Raw genomic sequence first — 25,394 nt, forward strand, 5'->3', positions numbered from 1 at the left:
TGTTTAAAAAAAATAAAAAATAAAAAGACCATAGTGGGTCTAAGCTATGCTTCATTCAGCCAAGTGTTCATATCTGATAACAGCACCAAGGAAACTATTACAAAAAGATAGAGCTGTCCATCTAATATCAACTTAAAAATCAGTAAAGAAAACATAAATAAAGTAAATTATTATGGAAGACAATTTAAGTGATACTGAACAGAAATTGGGTCCACTTGACAATTTACTGACACTGGGTTGTGGTGAAGGAAAATACAGCATTTATTGTAGGCACCAAGCAAGGAGAATGGGCAGCTCATGCTCAAAAGAACCAAACTCCCTGATGGCTTTCAGGGAAAGGTTTTTAAAGGCAACATTTAGGGTGAGGGTTGCACTGGGTATGACTTTCTTCTGATTGGTTGGTGGTAGTTAACAGGGTGGTGTTTCAGGAATCTTAATCACCAACCTGGTTCCAACCAGTATGGGGTCTATATGCTTGTGGTCAGCATGTAGTCACCATCCTCAGCCTGGGTGGGAGTCTTTGTCCCTGCAGAACAACTCAAAGATATGTGTCAGATTGTTGTATATATCCCTTGAGGAGGAACTAGGACTCTGTTTTATCGCTGAACTATTGTTTCTTGACTGCTTTTCCTGTGTTTCTGCATTCCATCACTTCCCTAATTAACAACTGCTTGTGCCTGCTCCTTGGAACTTGGGGAAGGCCTAGGAGACCAAAGCCTTTTTCTACAAACAAGAAATGGGAGACACAGAGGGGCTTTTGTACCTAGGAATGCTCTGCAGGGTCCTGCTTGGTTTCAGCTTCAGGTCTTCTCAGCTTGTCTCTCCCAGTGTGGAACCACCACCTTATGATCTGGGACAAGGAGAATTAGGGCCCCAGTGTTCTCAGAGCCTCTGTGCCCAAGGCAGAGCTTCCATCCCATGAATTGGGGCTGAGCAGAAAAAGGGAGTCTCCCACCTTTTGGCCACACTTGCATAGAACTTAGCTTCAGAAACAGGTAGCTGGGGTCAGGATGAGAAATGCTGATATCCTGCCCTGCCTGGGAAGACAGCCCTCTGCCTGGGATCTGTGGGGAGAGGAACCCTGTGCCCTTGGCTGCACCAGTCTGCAGTAGAGTTTCCACTATGGTGAGCTGGGAGGGGAGAGGGGAGAAGTGGGTCCTGGATCAAACACCTCAGGGTTCACTGAGCTTTAGGAGATTTCATTAAATAAATATTTCTTCATTTGCTGTATGCACCCAGGACCATGTCCAGAGACTTTAAATGGCTGTCCTTTTATAATTATTACTGATTTTTTTTGGTAGTGAGTCTGAAGAGCTCCTCACATTGTCATGCTGGAAGTGAAACTCTAGCCTTTTAAAAATTGTTCTAAGGAATCCTGTGGTCTTTTAGATCCAAGTTCTCAAGAGAACATAAAGCCCAGTCCAAGGAACTAGAAGAGATACTAGAATATATCTGTCTTGGACTTCCCTGGTGCACAGTGCTTAAGAATCCGCCTGCCAATGCAGGGGACACAGGTTCGATCTCTGGTCCGGGAAGATCCCACATGCCGTGGAGCAACTAAGCCCGTGTGCCATAACTACTGAGCTTGCGCTCTAGAGCCCGTGAGCCACAACTACTGAGCCTGCATGCCACAACTACTGAAGCCCGCATGCCTAGAGCCCGTGCTCCCCAACAAGAGAAGCCACCGCAATGAGAAGCTCACGCACCACAATGAAGAGTAGCCCCCGCTCGCCGCAACTAGAGAAAGCCGTGCGCAGCAACGAAGACCCAACACAGCCAAAAATAAATAAGCAAATAAATTGAAAACAAAAACAAAAACAAAACAAAACAAAAAGAATATATCTGTCTCCTCAACTGACAAGTACTAGAGCCTAAATAAAGGTATGTGAGGAAGAAAACTGTGAAATATAATTTATATAATTATGTCATTCTACCCACACTTCAGTCCAAACTTGAGAAATTGCCAGGAGGACAATTTATACATCTAATTTAAGAAAAGAAAAAAAAAAAAGCAGTTCTGAATTTCTAAAAGCTATTTAGGATAAATTGAAGATTTTTGCTTCCTATAATTCCCAACTTTGCCTCTAAAATAGACCTGAGCCAATTAACCCACTTCTTCTCAAGAGTAAGCATTGACAGGACTATGTTCCTGTCAAGTATTTCTCCATTATTTTCTCTTCCATTGAAAGCAAAAGAAAATTTGGCTGGTGATGGGATAATTATCAACAAGATTTTTAAGTTAAAATTCGAGATACTTCTCTGTGTTTATACCACTCAACTAGAATTTAAAATCCAAGGTGACACCTGAGGCTCAATTTCATAGCAATAAGGAATAGTAATCCTGCAGGACATCCTGAAGGGTTCAGCTCTCTATGAAGGGGTGCCTAGAGCTGCAGAAGCTCATTTGAGTAGGATCTTTATACATCTCTAGGAATAAACTGAAAAAAAAAATCTTCAAGAAAAGAGTTGCACTGAGCAATGTACAGTGCTTGGTTCTTGCCTCATGAAAACACCTGAGTATATTGTTTACATCCAATTGTGCTAATTGTGAGGTCTGGCCCAGTGACAGTCGCATCACCCTATGGTATCAATTATTCTGTCCTACTCAATTTTCTCTAATTTTGTGTGACCCCTAAGTTACGTCCCAGGAAGTGATTCTCTTTCAGGTTATTCCTCATCTAATTTCACTCTCTTAAATGTAAATTCTAATTTGTACCTTTGGCTTCCTCCTTTGAAAACTCCCCATTCCACTGTGGTTTAGTTTAAGACTGTAAATTTCCTTGCAAGAGAGCAGATTATCATGCTGCATCTTGGCCCAGGTGGGTTAGTCCCAGTGACTGGGAAATCTCTGGGATTTCCAGGGTCAAAAATGCCAGTGGATATATTTTTCACATACTGAGAATATAGGTGATCATATTTGGCCTTTACTGATTAGCTTCCGGCAGGCTGAGGGGCCACCAAGAGCAGGTGAATAGGTGTACCCCACACAGGGGAGTCTGGCAGAGAAGGTGAGCAGCGGCTGGAATGGAGCCAGCACTACGCTCCCCAAGCTGTGTGCATCTCAGTGCATAACTGGGGCCCCAGCAACGTGGGGACCAGTACAAAAGTCTTCCCTGAAACTTCTCTGGCTTTTATGCGATGTACCAATAAAAGCCTTGCTGTCAGAAAGCATCTTTCTTCTTTTAAGAATGCGACCAAAACATTGACCATTGCTGAAGTACCAGCAGCCAAAATGAAGTTCAATCCCTTTGTGGCTTCTGATCAAAGCAAGAACCAGAAAAGGCACGTCAATGTACCTTCCCACATTCACAGGAAGATTATGTCTTCCCCCTCTTTCCAAAGAGCTGAGACAGAAGTACAGTATTCGATCCATGCATATCCAAAAGGATGAGGTAGTTCAGATTATGCAAGGGCACTGCAAAGGGCAGCAAACTGGCAACGTAGCCCAGGCTTACGGGAAGAAGTATGTCACCTATACTGACTGAGTGCAGCGAGAGGAGGCTAACGGCACAACTGTCCATGTGGGCATTCTCCCCAGCAAGGTGCTTGTCACTAGACTAAAACTGGACAAAGACCACAAAAAGATCCTTGAACATAAAGTCAGATCTCTCCAGGTAGGAAAGGAAAAGGGCAGACATAAGAAAGAAACAATTGAGAAGATGCAAGAATAAAGTAATCTTATATACAACTTTCCTTAAAAACTGTTAAAATGAAAAAAAGGAGAATGTGGCAAAGTGTGTGTGATAGAACACTAGATGAAAAAGTCAGGGTGTACCCAGTGTGAATAAAAAGAATGCATATGACCAGAAAACAATGCTGGAAGCCAGTGCATCAAAATGTTTACAATATTAGTTTTGGACAGTGGAGTTATAAATGATTCTTATTTACATCCTCGTATCTTTTAAATTACAGCAAACATGTATTTTTCTCCGCATGTGTGGAAAGCACTCCTCTCTGTTCTGCTGTCAGAGTTTTATATCCAACATAACTGTCAACTCTTCTATGAAACCTATTTCATATCCTATTTTCTCCTGTACCAGTTCTCTCCACCTTAACCTTTTCCAAGTTGGTTCTCTGCCTAAGACTTCTCCTTCTTGACCAGAAGAGGTCTCTGCTGCGTCACTCAAAAAAAAGACAAAGCTTTCTTTTTCTTTTTTTCTTTTTTTTAAAAATGTTTTGTTGGTTTGCATTTTTTTAATAAGGTAAAAATTCTTCAGTGCCTCTGAAACTAACAAAATTTTCAAATAGAGCATTTTATCAACGAAGGGGAGCTTAAACCCTTTGGGTACCCTCATCAGTGCCTTGCATTTTACTGAGCCCCAGAGCAATTTCATCTGATATGTAAAAATTTGAAAACTAAAAAAGAGAAACAAGGGAGAACACGTTTAAACAGGAAAACATGTCTTTTCTAGGGACAAATTAAAAGCCATCAGTAAAGCACTTCCGAGAGCATGGACTTCAGGTAGGCTGACCTGGCTTTGAATTCTGACTTCACTACTAACTGTGTGGCTTCAAGCAGCTCCACGCACCATATTCCTCTCTCTCAGTTTGTCATCTGGAAAATGAGGCTGCAGATAGCTCATTCATAGAGTTGTAAACAGTCTGTTAGGGAACATAAAAGCGCTTAGCGTGACACTAAATAACGATGTTTGGATTCTTATTAGGCCTGTGGATAGACATATGGATTGGGTTAGGAGTTAAATTTTAGCCATACCATGGCTAACTCAGTTGCAAAGTAGCTTTTTCCCGAGAGGAAGAATATAGGAATAGCAGGAAATAGGAAATCCCCTCAAATGGGAAGAGGAACGCTTTTCATCAACCGTCTTTGCTTCAAATAGCACCACTAAGAAAAAAACCAAAAATTCCTATCTCTAATTTCTTTTAGGGGCTAGGCTAGAATTTCTATTCCAAGCTGCATCTTTCAAATAATTGTCTCACCAGGAGCCTCACATTCATCAGATGAGCTCCTCATCTTCCCCACTCTTCTTCTTTTCAGGCCTACTGTTTTCTCCTGACTTAACTATTTCTACAAGTTATCTAACGTTGGTAAATACCATCACCTAATAATGTCCTGTGTTCTGGGTTCTCTGGGTCTCAGAAATCACATTAGATCCCGTCTGCTCCCCTTTCCCCTCCCCCTCAAAGCCATTCAATCATACCTGTTCCTTGTAGGTAGATGGTAGTACCTTTAAGAGCTGTCCCCTCTTTCATTGCCCGTGAAGAGCTACTCTCCTCCTTGCACCACATTTCTTACGGTTCTGAGATGGGGCCCCCAGATTTGCATTTTTAGCAAGCTTCCAGGTGAGGCTTATGTGTGGACCACACTCTAAGTACTGTCAACATGTCTAGGAGGTGCTGCTATGCAAGAAGCATATGTAGAACTTCCTTAAACATTATAGTTTGTCCAAAGGTAATCAAAGCCACAGCCCACATAGCTGATACAGATTAAAGAATTTGGATCACAGGTAAATGGTTTTCACTACCTATAAGCCGCTTTGGTGCTGCTGCTATTTCATCAGTTCAGGCTGTTCCTTTTTATTGCTGAATAGTATTTCATTGTATGAATGTACTACAATTTATTTATTTATTTTTATTTATTTATTTATTTATTTATTGGCTGCATTGGGTCTTCGTTGCTGCGCAGGGGCTTTCTTTAGTTGAGGCGAGCGGGGGCTACTCTTCATGGCAGTGCATGGGCTTCTCATTGCGGTGGCTTCTCTTGTTGGGAGCACAGGCTCTAGGCGCCTGGGCTTCAGTAGTTGTGGCACACGTGCTCAGTAGTTGTGGCTCACAGGCTCTAGAGTGCAGGTTCAGTAGTTGTGACACATGGGCTTAGTTGCTCCACGGCATGTGGGATCTTCCTGGACCAGGGATCGAACCTGTGTCCCCTGCGTTGGCAGGTGGATTCTTAACCACTGCTCCACCAGGGAAGTCCCCACAATTTGTTTATTCATTCACTCATTGAAGGTCATTTGCCTTGTGTGTTAGAGGTCCCGAAGGCCACTTCCAGTTTCAATAATTCACTAGGAGGACACGCAAGACTCAGCATGTAGTCATACACATGGCTATGATTTATTACAACAAATGGGTATGTTACCAGACCAAACTTGGGTCCACTTGCCGGCCAACCTACTGACAGGCCAATCTACTGACACTGGGTCGTGGTGAAGGAAAGTGCAGCGTTTATTGCAGGCCAACCAAGGAGTTCAGGCAGCTGGTGTTTAAAAGGCCCAAACTCCTTGAAGGTTTTCAGGGAAAGGTTTTTAAAGACAGGGTGAGGGCTGGAGTCCTGGGGTGTGTGATCAGCTCATGGACATTCTTCTGATTGTTTCATGGTGAGGTAACAGGGAGTCAACATCAACATTCTGGTTCCAACACGTCTGGATTCTACATGCTTGTGGGCAGCACACAGTTAACTTCTTCCACCTGGTGGAGGTTTCAGGGTCTGCAAAATAGCTCAAAGGAAATGGCTCAGAATATTATCTATAGCCCTTGACTTTGGTTTAATGGCTAAACTATTATTGTTTTGTCTTGCTTGACTCTTTTCCTTTCTTTCTGCATTTTCTCACTTCTCTGGTTAAATTTACTCTTTGGAATTTTGGGAAGGCCTAAGAGGCTAAAGTTTTTCTACAGACAAGAGGCAGGCAGGGGACATGCAGGGGTGGGCAGGTTCTGTTCTGGGAGGGCCCCCTAGGGTCCTGCCCAGTTACAGATACAGAGCAAAATCAGCAAAGGAAAAAGGCACATGGGGTGAAGTCCAGGGGACAGCGAGCCCTAATTTCCAAGAGTCGTCTTTCAGTGGAGTCAAACGGGGCAGACGGACTTAATTCCCCCAGCAACGAGCTGTGACAACTCTGTTTTTAATTTGATCAGGAAAAGTAACTTGTTCATCCTTTGATCTTCCTGGAGATTTAAGAGAATACTTTGCAGGTACAGCGAGGTTCATTGTCATCCAGGTATTGGAAGACAAAAGTCATGTTTGCATCACAGTTTTCTCAAGCAATCGCAGGTGCATTTTATCCTAAGTGATTACTAGATGATCAGTCCTCGACTGATGCTACCTTCTAGAAGAGAGCTAAGCTTTAGAGAGTCAACAAAGTCAGGGTGGTTTCCAGGAGGACGCAGATTTGAGCGACGGGTACGATGTGAGCCAATGAGAACTAGAAAGGACTTTCTACACATGGGAAAAGCATAAATAGAGGCAATGAGGAAGGGAAAAGCCACTGCAGTTACAGAATGGTGAGAATATCCTGGGCAGAGAAAAGTTTCCTGGCGGGAAATAAAAGAAGGTAATCTTAGGAAAAGGGATCCAGCTTATCGAGGACTTTCAATCCTCAAATTAGTGATTGAAATAGATTACTATAGAGAGTTATGTTAATGATCATGACAAAGTTTGAGAAAAATTAATCTGGCAACACTTCAAAGGATGGATTGGAGATTAAGCGTTAAATAAACTTGTTTGAAAATAAACCCAGGTGAGAAGCCCCGATTAGGATCAAAGATATGTGGATGGGGAATAGGGGGCTCCCTCGAGACAGTTTATATTGGGGTGAATGAAGCACACAAGCAAGGCTTGAGCACATGGAAATAAGGTCAACCTATCCTGGAGAGGAGTTTAGTTGCACTTGGTAAGTTACCTTTATAAATGAGGTCAGTAAGGCACTACAGAGCCTTTTTTTTTTTTTTTTTTTGGCCGAGGCTGCTTGTGGGATCTTAGTTCCCCGACCAGGGATTGAACCCCGGCCCTCGGCAGTGAAACGGCAGAGTCCTAACCACTGGACAGCCAGGGAATTCCCTATTAGAGACATTTTAACCTCCAAGAAAAGTTATAAAACACTTTCTACTAGAAAGACAGATGATAATGCAGAGGGGGAAAAATCAATGTGTGGTATAGAAGTAGCAAGAGGTGCAGTGTTTTTTTTATGGTGAAGTATTTTAAGAAAGCCATGTAGTGTGACTAATCTGTTTTCCCTTTCAAAGATAGTTCATTTCAGTATAGCCTAATTAGGAAGGGTTAAATAAGACACCCAAGGTCAAGACTGGACCTGCTTTGTTAACTTATAAAAATTCACGAAAGCAGTAATATCTAAGAGCTCATACATTCATATCTGAGATCTGATACATTCGGAATGAGCTATGAGCTGATGTGGGGCTGTATATTTTTAACGAAAGCCAGAATGACATTTTTTAAAAATTTTATTTTATTGAAGTATAGTTGATTTACAATGTTGTGTTAATTTCTGCTATACAGCAAAGTGATTCAGTTATACATATATACACATCCTTTTTCATATTCTTTTCCATTATGGTTTATCACAGGATATTGAATACAGTTCCCTGTGCTATATAGTAGGGCCTTGTTGTTTATCCATCCTCTACACAATAGTTTGCATCTGCTAACCCCAAACTCCCAATCCATCCCTCTCCCTCCCCCCTCCTCCTTGGCAACCACAAGTCTGTTCTCTATGTCTGTGAGTCTGTTTCTGTTTTGTAAATAAGCTCATTTGTGTCATACTTTAGATTCCACATATAAGTGATATCATATGGTATTTGCCTTTCTTTTCCTGACTTTGCTTAGTATGATAATCTCTAGGTCCATCCATATTGCTGAAAATGGCATTTCATTCTTTTTTATGACTAAGTAGTAAGGAATAACATTTCTAATCATGCCACCAACTCAAATTTTCTCAGTGCAAAAACAACATTAACATGCTTTGAAGATGTAAAGTGTCTTGAGGAAGCGGTAGTCAGAGTAAAAGCCAGCTGCTGCCTGTGTCGTGCTGCTCTGTCAGACTCACAAGCTCAGTTTCTCCCTTCCTCTCCTCCTTCACCCCATTCCCCTGGCAATGGCCTTCCTTCTGCACTTCAAACATGCTAAGTTAGTCCCCATCTCAGAACTACCTGCAGTGTTCCTCCCAAGATTTTCCCGTGGCTGCCTCCTTCTCATCATTTCAGGTTTGTTTGTTTTTTTAAATAAATTTATTTATTTTATGTATTTATTTTTGGCTGCGTTGGGCCTTCGTTGCTGCGCGTGGGCTTCTCCCTAGTTGCGGCGAGCGGGGGCTACTCTTTGTTGCGGTGCACGGCCTTCTCATTGCGGTAGCTTCTCTTGTTGCGGAGCACGGGCTCTAGGCATGCAGGCTGCAGTAGGTTTTGTTCGCGGGCTCTAGAGCGCAGGCTCAGTAGTTGTGGCACATGGGTTTAGCTGCTCTGTGGCATGTGGGATCTTCCCGGCCAGGGCTCGAAGCCGTGTCCCCTGCATTGGCAGGCGGATTCTTAACCACTGCACCACCAGGGAAGCCCCATCATTCAGTTTTTAAACGGTATCCTCTCTTCAGGGAGGGATAGCAGATGCTGTTGGGGGCCCTGCCCATATGCCTCTTCACAGGCTGTGCATTCATCCCCCAGATGCTGTGGGTGTTGGCTGCTCATGACTCAGGCCTTTGTCCTTTTATGGGGAATCGCCCTTGGCCGGCAGGAGCCTCCTCACCTGGCAGTGGTCCCGGCGACAGTGGCGGTAAGTTATGTCCCCCACCCAGGGGAGGGCGGTGGACAAAGGCTAAGTGATGAAAGGATGTAGCAGCCTCCTCACCTCTGGGTGGCACAACTTCTGTGGTGCAATTCGTGATTCAGGGCTTCCTATGGGATCAGGCTGAGATTAGACTTCTCCTAAAGCCATATCTTTGCCGAACTTCATCCCCTGCTGTCCCCTACTTTTTTCACCTAATAGGTTCCTCCTTAAGATCACTTAAGCGGGAATTCCCTTCTTAGGTTCTGTTCACAAGAAAGACAGCTGGTGAGAGAAGTGGTCCTAGGAAGCCAACTGGATCTAGATTTGGCATTGGATAACTCATCCACTAGATGGCAATGAGAACCCTGTCATTGGTAGTGAGTGAACTATTGTTAGTGCTTGACTTGCTGTAGGGGTGCAGTTGCTAAGATTTTCACCTGCAGAGAACTAGGACAAAATATAGGTAGAAGAAGCTGCATTAAATTGTGCAATGGCTCTGGTATTTAACATGTATCAGGAAAACAGGGGAAAGCTTGGTACACAGGAATGCTTGGACTATTTTTGCCACTTCTTGGGAGTCTGTAGTTATTTCAAAACAAAAAGTTAAAAATGAAAAAAAATGAACAGCAATAATGTAAAAATAATATTATATCCTAGGTGGAATGGTAAACATTAGTACCATCATTAAGGACTTCAGGGATACAGAAATAATGGTTCCCATATACCCCCATTTGATTCAATAGCTTGACCTCTTCAAAAACCAAATTAATTGTGGCAGATGACATGCACTACCTGAAACTCAACCAAATAACCCCAATTGATGCCACTTCATTGAATGTGGTACCTTTATTAGAACAGATTAACATAGACTTTGGTATGTGGTGTAAAGCCCTAACTGACATCTATATCCTTTTCTATACCCATCAGAAAGGTGAATCAGTAAAAGTTTGCATTCACAAGGAATGGATAATAGTATATACAGTCACAACTTTGCCTTAGGGCTACTTTAACTCTCCTACTCTCTGTCATAATGTAGTCCAAAGGGATCTGGATCATGTGGACATTCCACAGAATTTTACATCGGTCAACTATATCGATAGCATGATGTTAAGTGAACCTGATAAGAAGGAAATGGCAAGTGCTCTGGGATGCTGAAGTACACTTCAGAAGGTGGAAAAAAAATCCTAAAAAAAATAAAGGAGGCTGCCACATTGGCAAGGTTTCTAAGGGCACAGTGTTCTGGTACATCCTAGGACATCTCCTCTCTGGTAAAGGACAAGTCTCTGCACCTTGTGACTCCTGCCACCAAGAAAAAAGCACAGAGCATGGTAGGCATTTTGGAGACAGTATTTATGACATTTGGGAACACTGCTCCAAGCTATTTAGTGGGTGATGAGGAAGTTTACCAGTTTAAGTGGGACTCAGAGTAGAAAAGGGCTCTGTAGTGGATCTAAGCACTGCCTCTTGGGCCATATGACCCCAAAGATTCTAGGGTATTCGATGTATCTCTGGTAGATAAAGATGCTGTGTGAAATACTTGGGAAGCCCAAATATGAGAATTGCAGGGCAGATCTCTAGGGTTCTTGGGCAAGGCCTTGTTACTTGTAGGAGAGAACTATATACCATTCACAAAACAGCTTCTGACACACTATTGGGACCTGGAAGAGACTTATCTGATTACGAGACATCAAATGACTATGAAACTAGAGCTGCTCACCACAAGCTGGGTTTGGTCAGACCTACCAAGTCATAAGATTGGGTACACCAGCAGCATCCGTCATAAGCTGGAAACAGTACATCTGAAACTGGGCTCAAGCAGATCCCCAAAGCATAATAAAGCTGTGCAAACAAGTAGATCAGAACAACTACTACTTCCATTTCTCTTACATAAACACTTTTCCTTCAGCTCATAGCTGTAGCCTCTTAAAGTTTTCCTAGGACAAGCTGATAGAGGAGGAAAAATCTTCTTCTTGGTATATGAATACACGTTGAAAAGAGACTACTAGTATGCTATAGCCCACTTGTGCTGAAAGATGGTGGTGGGGGAAAATTATCTCAGTGGGTAGAGTTTCAGATGGTACTCCTGGTTATCTACTTTGTGTGGAGAGAAAACAGGCCCCCAGAAAAGTTATTCACAGATTCATGGGCACTAGCAAATGGCCTGGCTGGTCAGTCAGTGGCTGGGAAAGAGCAAGACTGGAAGATCATAGAGCAAGTCTGGAGAGAGCTTGGGAGTGGATCAATGGGAGTGGGCAAGAAGCACCGGTTAATGTCTGCCAGGGAGTGTCGGCTGCAGGTGAGGCACTAGCCAACCAAGGCACGGGAAGAGTCACCCAGCAGACGTCAGCCAGCTTCTATCCTCAGCCACACCCGCCCTTCCACAGTTGGCTTATGAACAGAAGAGCCATCAATGGGGGTTATGCATGAGTTCACCAGCAGGGGCTCCCGCTCCACAAAGCTGATCTAGGACTGCTGCTGCTTCATATCTAACCACCAGTGATGAAGAGCAATGCCGAGTCCCCCAGACAGCCCAGCCTCTTGAGAAAACCAGCCGGCTATATCAGACACCCTTCATGCTGGGAAAGAACAAGAATCCATGGTTGTATTTATCATAACCTGAGGACCACCTGCAATAGTCAGAGTTGTACTTTGTTCCAGTAACTCTTCTCTTATAAATACCAGAAATTGCACCAACCAGAATGTTGGAGGACCTGCGACCAGATGGAGTGACATTACCATGAGAAACAAGTGGCTCTGAGTGGTCCAAAGTGTAGACCGTAGCAGATGCAACGGGTGCCTTCCTAAATCCCCTTTACAGGCTGGTGTGCCAGTGTTGGCTGCTAATGGCTCACACCTGCACTCTGCCCCAGGGGCTTGCATTTGGCTGAAGGGAGGTGCCTAAGTCAGAGATGACTCTTTCTTCCACAGTGTACAGAGACATCTGTCTAGCCATGACTACATTTCCCAGCTTCTCTTGCAACTAGATGGGGACATGTGAATAGTTCTCACTGAGAACTATTGAGGTACATTCTCTCAAGACCAAGATTAAGAAGCTTTCTCCATTTGTTCTTTCCCCTTCCTCCTCCTGCATGCAAAGGGCATGAAAACCCTGGCAAGAGGAGGCCACAAGATAGAAGGAGCCTGGGTTCCTGAGTCACCATGTGGAAGCTGCCACCAATCAGGAACACATGTATTGTTAAATGACTGTGGGTTCTTTTGTTACAGCAACTGCATTACTCTAATATGCTCTACCTGTGAACTCTAATGGGATTCCTGACATACTATGAAGTGGGACTGGATGCTTCTGAAGGCCCCTTCTGATACAGATTCTCTGGTACGTTTCTTCTGAAATTTATGAATTATTGTACTTGAAGGTTATGTTGTTAAATAGTATCATTTAATTATCCTATAGTAAACATAGTAAAGTTTAAAACCACTGGGTCAGAAGAACTGGATTCCAGCTCTGGCTCCTCTACCAGCCTGTTATAGAGTCTGGAAAATATAACTTTACCTCTCTGAGCCTCAGTTTCATCAACTGTAAAATGCAAATAAAATGCAATGTGAATGAGGACAATATGACCTCTAAGGTCCTTTCTAGCTCTTGTAGTCCTTGCTTCTCTGTATAGTATTAAAATAAATCTCTTCAAAGAATGTACAGCAACAGCTCTTTATAGCCTGGGAGAAGTGGGAGCACAGAACTTTAGTGCATTATATATTGCACTAAACTTAACCTATAATAAACCCTTTAATCACAGAGTTATCTTTTATTATTGGACTTCAAAATTTGGAGATGAGTCAAAGACACTAGGTTCTTTGCTTTTGGCTCTAGATATAGTCAAATTGTCTTGAACAGCTCAAATACTCCATTCAATTGAGGCAGTAATTGGGGATGATTTGTATCAGAAGTAGGAAATAGGACCAAGTGAGTCCAGTGGGAAATGGCTGTTTGGCAATGCCAAGGAACACTCCAGGGCACTGGGCCATGACCATGTCAGTGACACATAGCCCACACTGACAGTGAATCCAACAGTAAACCATAAGCTGATTGAAGTTTTGTTTCCTTTATAAACAAATAGGCGTGGTTGTGTCCCAATAAAACATTGCTTACTGGTTTTGGTTATTGTTTTTTTTTAATTAACAAACATAAAGAAAATCACTTAGAACAGGGGTCCCCAACCTCCGGGCCACGGACCGGTACCAGTCCGCAGCCTGTTAGGAACTGGGTTGCACACACAGCAGGAAGTGAGCGGCAGGCAAGCAAGTAAAGCTTCATCTGCCGCTCCCCATCCCTCTCCATCACTGGCATTACCGTGTGAACAATCTCCCCCCCACCCCCCATCCGTGGAAAAATTGTCTTCCACGAAACCGGTCCCTGGTGCCAAAAAGGTTGGGGACCGCTGATTTAGAAGGCACAAAATTATTAAAGAAAAAGTTCTGGAAGCTACTACAGATAAATCTGTTTCCCTGGTAAATATCAAGTCTTTTGACATTCTGTGTCTCTGAACCACATAGTTTTGTTTTGTTTTGTTTGTACTGGACAGAGCATTTAACTAATCTCTTGGTGTTTGCATAAGGAACCTGGGCCAACTGTAGATAAGGAAGGGATTGGAAAATATCTGGGGCTTTCTCTGACCTTTTTCTGGGCTGCCTTGCGTCTTATCCACTGTAGAATATGCTGATTTTCTCACAGGTGAGGATGATGAGCAATTCTCAGAGGTTAGAGGAGCTGCTGCCTTCAATCTAGGTTGTTGGATTGTATCTCCCTGAATGGCCATGCACATTTTTGTCAACTTCTAGGGGTGAGATGCAGCTCCAGCAATGATATCTGGTAAAGCGTCTCAAGGGACAGAAAAGGCGGATGATCTCCTCAGCCACTTCACCAAGCATCTGGCTCTGTTCAGCTCTGCCACAAACCTGGCTCCAGTGTTGGGCTGTCCTTGCACACCTAATATCAGTGTACAGAGGATGGTTATTTCCTTAAGCACTGAGAGCTAAGGCATTGCTGGCTTTCACTGCCGAGGATCTGTGGACAAGTCTGATGTCTCCTTACATACAAATACATCAGACCACGAGAGGACATACTGAAGGATCCATAAGGTGTCTCGGACATGCTGTAAGCACCACCCAGACTTCAAATCTGAGCACCGTCAGTCCCCACCCCGTGACCGCCTTTTACCTTCTATAGCTAATCATTTGCCAATTTATGTTTATTCAACATACACAAGGTTTTTCATTCCTTTCTAGGGCTACTCTCACTTACTTCAGGCCCTCTCACTGACACTGTAATATTAAATTCTAAACTGCATTTCCAGCCCCAACGCATCTTAGACATGCTAGCAGACTAAGCATTTGAAACCCGATTCCCATCGTGTTAATTTCTGCTCAATCTTTCTCAGTGGTTTCCTGTTGCATATATAATTATGGGTAACCTCAGCCTGGCATCTCTTAAAATTAAGCTCAAATTTGCATTTTCCAGCCTTAATTTCCTAGTACCTATTTCATACATTCAACTCTAACGTAACCACCCGGAAAAGCTGAAACTTTCTTACATATGTGCCGTTTTTCATATTGTGCCTCAGTCCTCCTTTGAAACTTTTTCCACGTGAGTAGGAGCCGGTTTTGTTTTCCTTCACAACCTCCACTACTCCAAGTGCAGAGCCATTTACATAGCTAGTTTTCAGTACACTTTTGTGAAACTGAATTAGAAAATGAAGTTCTTCAGGTACAATCCAAGATCCATTCTCTCATAGTTATGTGTCAGGTATTGTTCTAGGGCTAGAGGTAAAAAAACTGAACACAACAACGGGAGTAAATTTATGCCCTCATGAAGCTCAAATGGGGGAAGCAGGGGTAGGAGATGAAGACATTAAACAAATAAATAAGCAACATACTTAGAATGTCATATGAGATGTGAGCTATAGAGAAAAGCAGAGTGGGGAGGGGGATGGGAAGTACCAGAAGTGGCTGGGTTGGGGGGAGAAATTTTAAATGATGGTGATCACAGAGGGTCCTTCTGAGAAAGTGACATTTGAACAAAATACTTAAAGGGTAGGAACTCGTGGCTACTGAGGGAAAAAAGCATTCTAAAGACAGGCACAAGACAGGCAGAGGCCCTGAGGCAGGAACTTTTGGTGTTCTAGTAATAGGTAGCAAGGAGAGCAGAGTGAGCCAGGAAGCGTGTGGTAGATGAGGGTGAGGGTCTCAGTGGACCCTAAGCTATTATGAAGACTTTGACTTTTACCCTAAGTCAAATGCAGAGACTTTGCAGGGCACTGAGCAGAGGAGTTCCATGATCTAAACTGATAGGCCAGGGTAGAAGCAGAAAAACCACTTAGGAGCATCTATGATAAGCTAAGATGGTGACTTGGACTAGGGTGGTGGTGAAGGGTTTGAAAGGAGGTCAGATTCTAGAGGTATTTTAAAAATAGAGCTGATAAGAACTGCTGATGGTTTGAATATGAGATGTGAGAGAAAGAGAGAACCAAGGATAATTCCAACGTTATCCCTGAGTAAGTAGAAGGAAGTTGGCATTATCGATATGGGATAAACTATGAGAGGAACAAATTTTAGAGAGTAGGATGGCGAGGGCAGATCAAGATTTTTCTTAGTTTATCAGTGATAATTTAAGGTAGTTCTGGTCTTGTCCAAAGTTTTAATTAGAATGTTCCTTTCTAGCACACCCTGAATTTTATCTCAAAACCTTTTTCTCCTAGTACTCTTATAACACAAATCCCAGAAACCATAGACGACTGACAAATTAAATTACGTTTTAAAAGTTAGTACGGCAAAAACTACCAAAAGCAAAGTCTAAATAAAAATGACAAACCATGAAACAATATTTGTAGCTCATATTATAATCCTAGGTTTCCTAATATATAAAGAACTCCTACAAGTATATAAGAAACAACAATAACAGCCCCAAAGGAAAAATGGACAATGGATATGAACAGATAGTTCATGGAAAAAAATGCCTTTTAAGCATAAGACACTCAATGTCACTCATTTAAAGCTATAATTAGATAACTTCTTCCCTATAAGATTGATAAAGATCAAAAAGGTTAATAACTCAAGATATTGGTTAGAGTATAAGGGAATAAGCATTCTCATATATCAGCTTCTATGGAGGACAATTTGGCAACATCTGTCAATTTTTTAAATGCATATACTCCGACTAAGCAATCTGACTTCTAGCTAGGCAAGATAGAGGTGTAGTCACATATTTCTGAAAATATACACACACGAGGTTATGAATTACAACATGGTATGTAATTTTAAAAGATTCAACACAACTTACATACACAATAATAATAGAGTAATGGTTAAATAAATTGTGGTATATCCATTGTAAACATCCATTAAAAATAATAAAGCAGCTTTGCAAAATATATTATTAAGAGATAAATATATAATTAAAAGAAAAGAGCAAAGTGAAGAATGGTTTGTGTAGTAAGCTACCATAGGTTTTCAAAAATACGAGGGGGACAGAATGTACACATGTATGTTTATAATGGCATGGAATATCTCTGCATGTATATATGGCAAACTGATAAATATGATTGCTCCTGGAAAGCAACTGGGGAGCTGGACAATAAAGGTGGGAAGAAAGTTACTTTTTTAACTAACTGTTTTAGATCAAGTCTGTTGGAAACAGACATAGACAACAATGAGCAGAGAAGGTTTATTGGGGAGTGAGCTCAAGAGATACACCGGCAAGGGAGACATTGACCCACGACGTAGTTGCAGCGGGGATCTCGGCCTGCCCTACAGTCTTGTGGTGAACTCTGGAGCCGAATGGTCCTTACTCATTGTCCCAAACTGAAGCAAGGAAACCAGGACTTTGCACCCCTGCCTCAGCCAGTCGTTGGCCTAGGGCTGCCCTCTGGGAGGGATGGAGTCTTGGGAGAGCAGCTCACAGCAGCTCATGCCAATTCCCACCAATATTGCCAGCAGCAGAACCATGGGTTTCTGAGCCTTGACGATAGGATTGGGGTAAAGTATATTTGAATTTCTTCCAAAATAACTAGATAGAATAGCTTGGGTGGGGCAAGCAAAGAGCCAGTACTCTACTCTGAAATTATAGGAGGCTAGCACTGCAAGTCCCCCATTGAAACTGTCTTTGGAGGCTGGCAGCACTCTTTTTAAATAGATGACTCTGACATCTGTTTGACCTCCTAATCCTCCCATCTCATCCAAGAGGGTCCTTATGTTCCTTTAATGCACGCATCCTCCTTCAGGTGACAGCAGAGGAAAGAGAAATAAGCAAAGTAATCGTGACTTGAGAAAGTAATTTACAATTCTATTTTAAATGAAAAATGCCATATTTTATCTCCCTGTCTAATTTTAGATAGAGATTCTTAGCTACATGTAATTTGAAACCGTTACATTTTAAAATAGGTTTGGCATCGGACTTCCCTGGTGGTCCAGTGGTTAAGATTCCACACTTCCCATGCAAAGGGGCACGGGTTCGATGCCTGGTCGGGGAACTAAGATCCTACATGCCCTGTGGCACGGCCAGAAAATTAAAAATAGGTTTGGCATCCCTATCTTTTTCTTGTGCCTCTTTATTATGAAATTAAAATATTCATATATTACCTAGATTTGTCAAAAAAAATGAGATTGAAAGAGACTTAAGAGATAAAATCAGTGGAACTTATTTCAATCTTGAGGGGGGAAAAAAAAGACCAGCGAAAATGAATAGTTTTGAGACAATCAGGGCAAGTTGTACATGGACTGGATATTAGATTATACCAAGAAATTATTGACAATTGGATATAATTTTAAGAGTCTTTATTACCAATTCATGTTGAATTATTTGTGAGTGAAATAATGTCTGGGATTTGTTTTAAATACTGCAGCTAAAAAGAGGGGCAGAAAGGTGATGGGATAGATGAAAAAATATTGGTAAAACATCAGTAATCGTTGAAGCCAAGCATGGGCACCTGGGGTTTAACGTGCTACACTTCTTACTTTTGTTTTATTTGACGATTTTCATAATGAAAATGACAAAAATTCATGTATCTAAATACACATATGAACTGTGTCATCTCCCTAAACTGTATCATTTAAAAATAGAAAACCAGCACCTATACAAATGATAATTCTCCTTTGGTTTGACGTAATTAGTGGGATCATCAGACCTTTAATTGTTCACACATCACTGGCTGTATTAGGCTGTAACCTGACATTCCACCATTGTAATTTCCTGCACACAGGCATTACATAGATGACAGTCTAGGCTAATGATTGTAGCTGTGAAAAACAAGACAAAAGACAGGTTAGTGTTTCCCAGTACTTGTCAGAGTGAAGCCACATCATATGCTTTTTATTCCATGGCAGAGTCCCATGTACTGGCATATAACTTTGTCCCACTGAATTGATTTATTAATTAATTTGGGCGAGTTTCAGCTGCAGGAATGTGTGCCCATTCTCTACTGGTCTGTATCTTCCATGAACAAAACAAAACATTGCTTGAAGCTCATTGCTAAATTATTTCTAACAATAATTATGTTCAGATATTAAGTCCTCTGTGGTTTCTGAGTTCAGGTCATTTATACTATTAAATGGTGCTTCTCAAACTGTTTGTCTTTTGGAACTCTTTACATTCTTAAAAATTATTTTTTAATTTTATTTTTAAATTTATTTTATTTTTTAGTTTATTATTATATATATTTTTGGGCTGCATTTGGTCTTTGTTGCTGCACACGGGCTTTTCCCTAGTTGCGGCAAGCGGGGGCTACTCTTCGTTGCGGTGCGCAGGCTTCTCATTGCGGTGGCTTCTCTTGTTGCGGAGCACGGGCTCTAGGCACACGGGCTTCAGTAGTTGTGGCTCGTGGGCTCAGTAGTTGTGGCTTGCAGGCTCAGTAGCTGTGGCTCGTGGGCTCTAGAGCGCAGGCTCAGTAGTTGTGGAGCATGGGTTTAGTTGTTCTGTGGTATGTGGGATCGTCCCAGACGAGGGATCAAACCCGTGTCCCCTGCATTGGCAGGCGGATTCTTAACCACTGTGCCACCAGGGAAGTCCCTTAAAAATCATTGAGGACCTCAAAAGAGTTTTTGTTTATGTGGGGTTTATCTATTGATATTTACTATGTTAGACATTGGAACCAAAATGAAAAATTAATTAAATAATAATAAACTCATATGTTAACATAATGTTTTTAAGAAAAATAACTATTTTTCTTAAATATGAGAGAGGGACCAAATCGGTACATCCTGTTAATGTCTTGTTTAATTGAAGGCAGCTGGAGTCTCATAGCTACTTGTGCATTGACACTGTTGCCATATCACCTAACACGCAGCCTTCAGAAAACTCCGTGGTACACTAGTGCAAGAATGAGAAGGAAAAAGTCAAATAATGTCTTATTATTATGCAAATAGATTTGACTTCCTAGATCCTCCCCAAAAGGTCTTAGGGAGCCTCAGGTGCCCCAGGATCCCACTTTGAGAACGGCTGCCAGATAACGTGTGTGTATTTGGGAAAGCTTGCCCACATGTGAAAGTGAGAGAGTGGACCCACCTGACTCAGAAGCATGGAGACACAGTGACCTCAGGCGACTGGCCAGTACTACTACCCACAACGTTTACAACTACCACAGAAAGGGTTCCTCAGAATCTGATCTAAAGAGAAAAATTTTACCCTTGCTGTCTTAGTCTGTTCAGGCTGCTCTAACAGAATTCCATTGATTGGGTGAATTAGAAACAAGAGAAATTTATTTCCCACAGTTCCGGAGGCTGAGAAGTCCAAGATCAAGGCACCGGCAGATTTGGTGTCTGGTGAGAGCCTGCTTCCTGTTTCACGTCAGAAGTCTTTTCCCTGTGTCCTCACACTGAGAAATGGGTAGGGAGCTCTCTGGGCTTTCTTTCATAGGGCACTAATCTCACTCATGAGGGCTCCCCCCTCAAGGCCTAATCACCTCCCCAAACCTGCCCCCCCTCACCCTGGCCAAATACCTTCCACATTGGTTAATTCACATTTAGCACATCCATTGGGGCTGGGGGACACCAACATTCAGTCTATAGACCTTACCTAAAAAAATATTCTAACTGAAGTTTTAAAAGGTTTTAAAACAGAGATTTAACATGCTCTCATGACACAGAGTCTTTTGGAAATTTAAACAATATTTAATAGTAAAGTTTTTGTTTAAGGCTCCATTTATGACTTTTATTGTCATATATTTTATTTGTCCAACATCTAAAACTTTTATTTTCCCAGGTAATGCTTGGCATAGTTTGTGGTATTAATCTTTCCAATGCATTATTTTTTCTACACTTCTTATTATGGGGTGGTATTTGTTTCCATTCAGTAAGACATATTTAAACAAGCAGCTTTGGTCAACATTCCGCTACTAATGCATTATATTTTTAAAGTAACTTTTATTTATTTATTTCTAATTATAAAAGTAAAACATACTCATTGAAAAAAATTTAGAAAAAGAAAAAAAACAGAAAAATATAAAGTGCAAAATAAAGATCACATATAATCCCAGCTTCCAGAGACAACTACTGACAATATTTTGTGGTCTAGTCCTCCAGATTTCATTCTATACATCACATCAATTTGTCATCACAGTACATAGATAGATGTCTGAAAATCAGATGTAGCAAACAATTAAAATGTGGCCCATTTGCTTTAATGTTTGGTGTAAATTGAACAATGATGGTGACAGACTTTGCAAAAATACATGGCTTTAGTTTATACTAAAAGAGCATCTTGTGAATCTAGGCACTTAGTGTCAGAATATATTTTTCATAATTTACTAAGGCTAGGAAGAGTTCATTTATTGATGATACTAATCTATCTAGATTTTGGTCTCAAGATCATATTCTTCCTTATGGACAGATAAGCCAGAGTTTACCAATTTGTTGGCAAGACTGTAATTTTGTAAATTACAGGGCCTGATAGAACATCACATAATTTTACACAGATGCTTCAGTAAAAGAAGCATCTGATGAGACCTTCTGAATTAACCAAACATGTTCTTGTACGTCTCACTGTTGTTTAGCTTACCATGTTAATTACCCTTTTCATATATTTACTCTGAGGTGCTCATCCAGTTATTCTCTGAACAGATGGTCCCCAGAAGTTACCTCATTCAGAATGGGGTAATTAAGCATGAAAATTATGATACGAAGTATAGTCCCGTTTTCCACAGAAAATGCTACAAAATCCTGCAGACGGGGGTGGATTTAAACAAAGTGTCTTCAGGTGTTATGCTTAGAACAGAGAGTGAAGGAGGCCCATACTTGGGTAAAACAGGTTACAAGAATAGAAGCTGTTGTTCGGGTATTTCCAGTTAGTAAGGGAAGAACTTTCAGAGCTCACTGGCTATCCAACTCCCTGAGGTTTTTAGTGGTAAATCCCAAGTGAATATGTCAGGTTTTTCCAGGGCCTGATCTTTCTGCAAGAAACTTTTGAATTACAAGACAGTTATGAAGTATTTTTTGCTTTGGTATATTAAATGTCTGGTTTTAATTCAGACATTTGGAAATTGTATGAAATCTTCAAGATGTAAAGTTTAGTCCAGTCTAGTGGATGATCTATACAGTGGTGGTTAACAGGTCTAAACCCCTATCCTAAAGTGTGTTTTGGAAATTTGTGGGGCTATTTTTATCCCTCACAATGATTGGAGGATGCAACACTAGCATTTAAAGAGTGGGGACCAGGAATGCTAAACCACCTGCAGTGTGGAAGTATCTCCCACAACAAAGAATTATCCTTGTTTTGCACAACTGTCCAGTGTTCCACCAGACTAAACCCACTACAAATATAAATCAATGGTAATTTGGTAAATTTTAATAATGAAGAGCTTGTTGCTGTTATTGTTGTTGTTACTTTTACAAGAAGTTACAAAAAATACCCTGTGATTTAGGGGAAGGTGGTGTGAAGAAGGAAACATGAACGGTGAAAGACATAGTCTTTGAATAATTTACCAACTCTGATCTTCCTTCCTACATGATGCATGATTATAATTCTAAAAAGAATTGACAGTAAATAAACTGGAAAGGGAGCTACTAGTACTGATTGAATAATTTCCCTTTTTAAAGACATTTTTAAAACTTGGTAGGCATCCCAATGTGTCGCTTGTAGTAGTGTTGAAATTATGTAATGGCATACGTGAAAAACTGTTTAGCAAATCTGTAGATTTAAAAGTCTGATAGCCCTGGTGGGGTGTGAATATTAATACCATTTACTTATTCATTTGTGGGAATAACCTACCTCCTCATTTTCTCCACTAAGATTGTATGTTGTCTTGGCACATGATCCTTAAATTTTCTTCTCTGATCATCTACAAATATAGACCACATTTGTTCCCCTGCTCTTTCATTTTCTGCTTTTCTTTTATGGAATATCTTCTGAGCCTCTTCCTTCTCTTAAATCCAGTCCTATCGATTACAAGGAGTTGCAAGGATCTGACTATTTCATGTCTTCCAGGGCTTCACCACTACTCAGAAGTATGGTCCAAGGACGAACAGCATCAGCCTCACCTGGGACCTTGTTGGAATTGCAGAATCTCAGGTCCTTCCAGAACTACTGAATCAGGATCTGTGTTTTTTTTTTACAAGATCTCCAGGGCAATCGTATGCATGACTAAAGTTTGAGAAGCACTGTGAGAGTGTAGCCATGCCCGATGGTTCACTTATTGAAATAGTGAAAAATTGCATAATATTTTATTATAAATTATGTTATGGGCTGAATTGTGTCCCCTTAAAATTCCCCCTCAGAATGTGACTGTATTTGGAGACAGAGCCTTTACAGAGGTGATTAAGTTAGAATGAGGCCCTTAGCATGGGACTTAATTCAATCTGAGTGAGATCAAAACTGTATGATACTGGCATAAAAACAGACTCATTGATCAGTGGAGCAGAAAGAACGCCTAGAAGTAAACTCACACATATATGGTAAATTAATTTATGACAAAGGAGCCAAGAATATACAATGGGGAAAAGATAGTCTCTTTAATAAATAGTGTTGGGGGTTTCCCTGGTGGCGCAGTGGTTGAGAGTCTGCCTGCCAATGCAGGGGACACGGGTTCGGGCCCTGGTCTGGGAAGATCCCACATGCCGCGGAGCAACTAGGCCCGTGAGCCACAACTACTGAGCCTGCGCGTCTGGAGCCTGTGCTCCGCAACAAGAGAGGCCGCGACAGTGAGAGGCCTGCGCACCGCGATGAAGAGTGGCCCCTGCTTGCCGCAGCTAGAGGAAGCCCTCGCACAGAAACGAAGACCCAACACAGCCAAAAATAAAAATAAATAAATAAATAAAAATTAAAAAACAAAAAAAATCGTGTTGGGAAAACTGGACAGCTATATGGAAAAGATGAAACTGTACCCCTATCTTATACCATACACAAAAATCAACTCAAAATGGATTAAAGACTTGAACATAAGACTTGAAACTATAAAACTCCTAGAAGCAAACACGGGGGTAAGTTCCTTGACACTGGTTTATATCGCGCCTTTCTCTTCTACTGGTTTAGAAAATACACATGCAATTTATTCTTCTCATTGGTAATTCCTAAAATTTAAATATATTATTTGACAAAGTAAAAAACTGATGACTTTGTTCCCTCCTTGAACAATTCAAGAATTTCAGTGTACTTTAACTTAGAGAGCACCACTCTCACCTTTACTTCTTTTGGTTGCCTAGTATTTTAGTATATGGCTCTTGATCTAAGAGTTACATGAGAGAATTTGTTTTCTCTATTTTTGTGTAGAAGGGCCTTTATTTTGTGATAATGTTAGTAAGTCTAGTTTTACTATATTGTGATTAGGGAATGTGGCCTGTATTATTACTGTTCAAAATTTGTTCAGGTTTTTTTGTGGACCAATGTATGGTCAATTTTCAATGGACACTTGAAAATGAAGTGTATTATCTATCTTAAGGAGACACAGTATACCATGTTTTGTTGCATCTAGTCACAAATTCTTTCTTTTACATTTTAAAATCCCTGCTTGAGATTCATCTTTCCATTTTGGCACCTTATAATTACTTTTGGCCAGATGGCAATCATAATGCAGTTCTTATTGCTGGCACTGGCATAAACTTGGTCACCGCTATTTACATCATTGACACTTCCAACTGAATTATGTTTACATTACTGGATCTATACATGTTGGGTTTAATTACCATTGAAAATGTGGTTGAAAAGATTACAGTGTATTTTGGCATTGAAACCAGAAGTTATTGGGTACACAGAAAGGTTTGAAAAGGTGTAAATTTGATACTAGTAAAGCAAATATTATTATTATTTTTTTTTTAAATAAATTTATTTATTTATTTATTTTTGGCTGCTTTGGGTCTTCGTTGCTGCGCGCGGGCTTTCTCCAGTTGCGGCGAGCAGGGGCTACTCCTTGCTGCCGTGCGCAGGCCTCTCACTGCGGTGGCCTCTCGTTGCAGAGCACGGTCCCCAGGTGCCCAGGCTCAGTAGTTATGGCGCACGGGCTTAGTTGCTCCGCGGCATGTGGGATCTTCCCGGACCAGGGCTCGAACCTGTGTCCCCTGCACTGGCAGGCGGACTCTTAACCACTGTGCCACCAGGGAAGTCCAAGCAAATATTATTGATGGAAGAATTACTATAATTCCACATTTTCTTGCAAAAAACAACCAAAGACTCTACAGAACCTTAAAGCAATCAAGGACAATAACTATGAGTAGATGAATCTGCGGGATGTTTTGTTCCTGAGGCAAGTACAAGAGGCTACCCATTGCACACCAAGTAAATCAACTGGATTTAGAAGAAATTGCCAAATCTCTCAACACAGATGAAATAAATTTCACAACAAGCAGAGAACAGTGAGACTTCATGCATTTTGCAGACCATAGGCATGTGTCATAGTTTAACTGAGAGCATTTATTTTCTTGGTGCTCTATTAAAAAATGACATGTT

The 25,394-nt window shown here is 41.3% G+C and overlaps 1 pseudogene across 1 annotated transcript; it reads left to right on the forward strand.

Moving 5' to 3' along the window:
* Window positions 1–425: 425 nt before the first annotated feature.
* On the forward strand, window positions 426–25,394 carry LOC309623659 (large ribosomal subunit protein uL24 pseudogene; annotated as a pseudogene). Its single transcript, XR_014249935.1, has 2 exons — window positions 426–12,845; window positions 22,941–25,394. The product of XR_014249935.1 is annotated as a large ribosomal subunit protein uL24 pseudogene (transcript).

This window comes from Balaenoptera borealis (assembly GCF_965194805.1).
Source record: "Balaenoptera borealis genome assembly, chromosome: 2".
Classification (NCBI taxonomy): domain Eukaryota; kingdom Metazoa; phylum Chordata; class Mammalia; order Artiodactyla; family Balaenopteridae; genus Balaenoptera; species Balaenoptera borealis.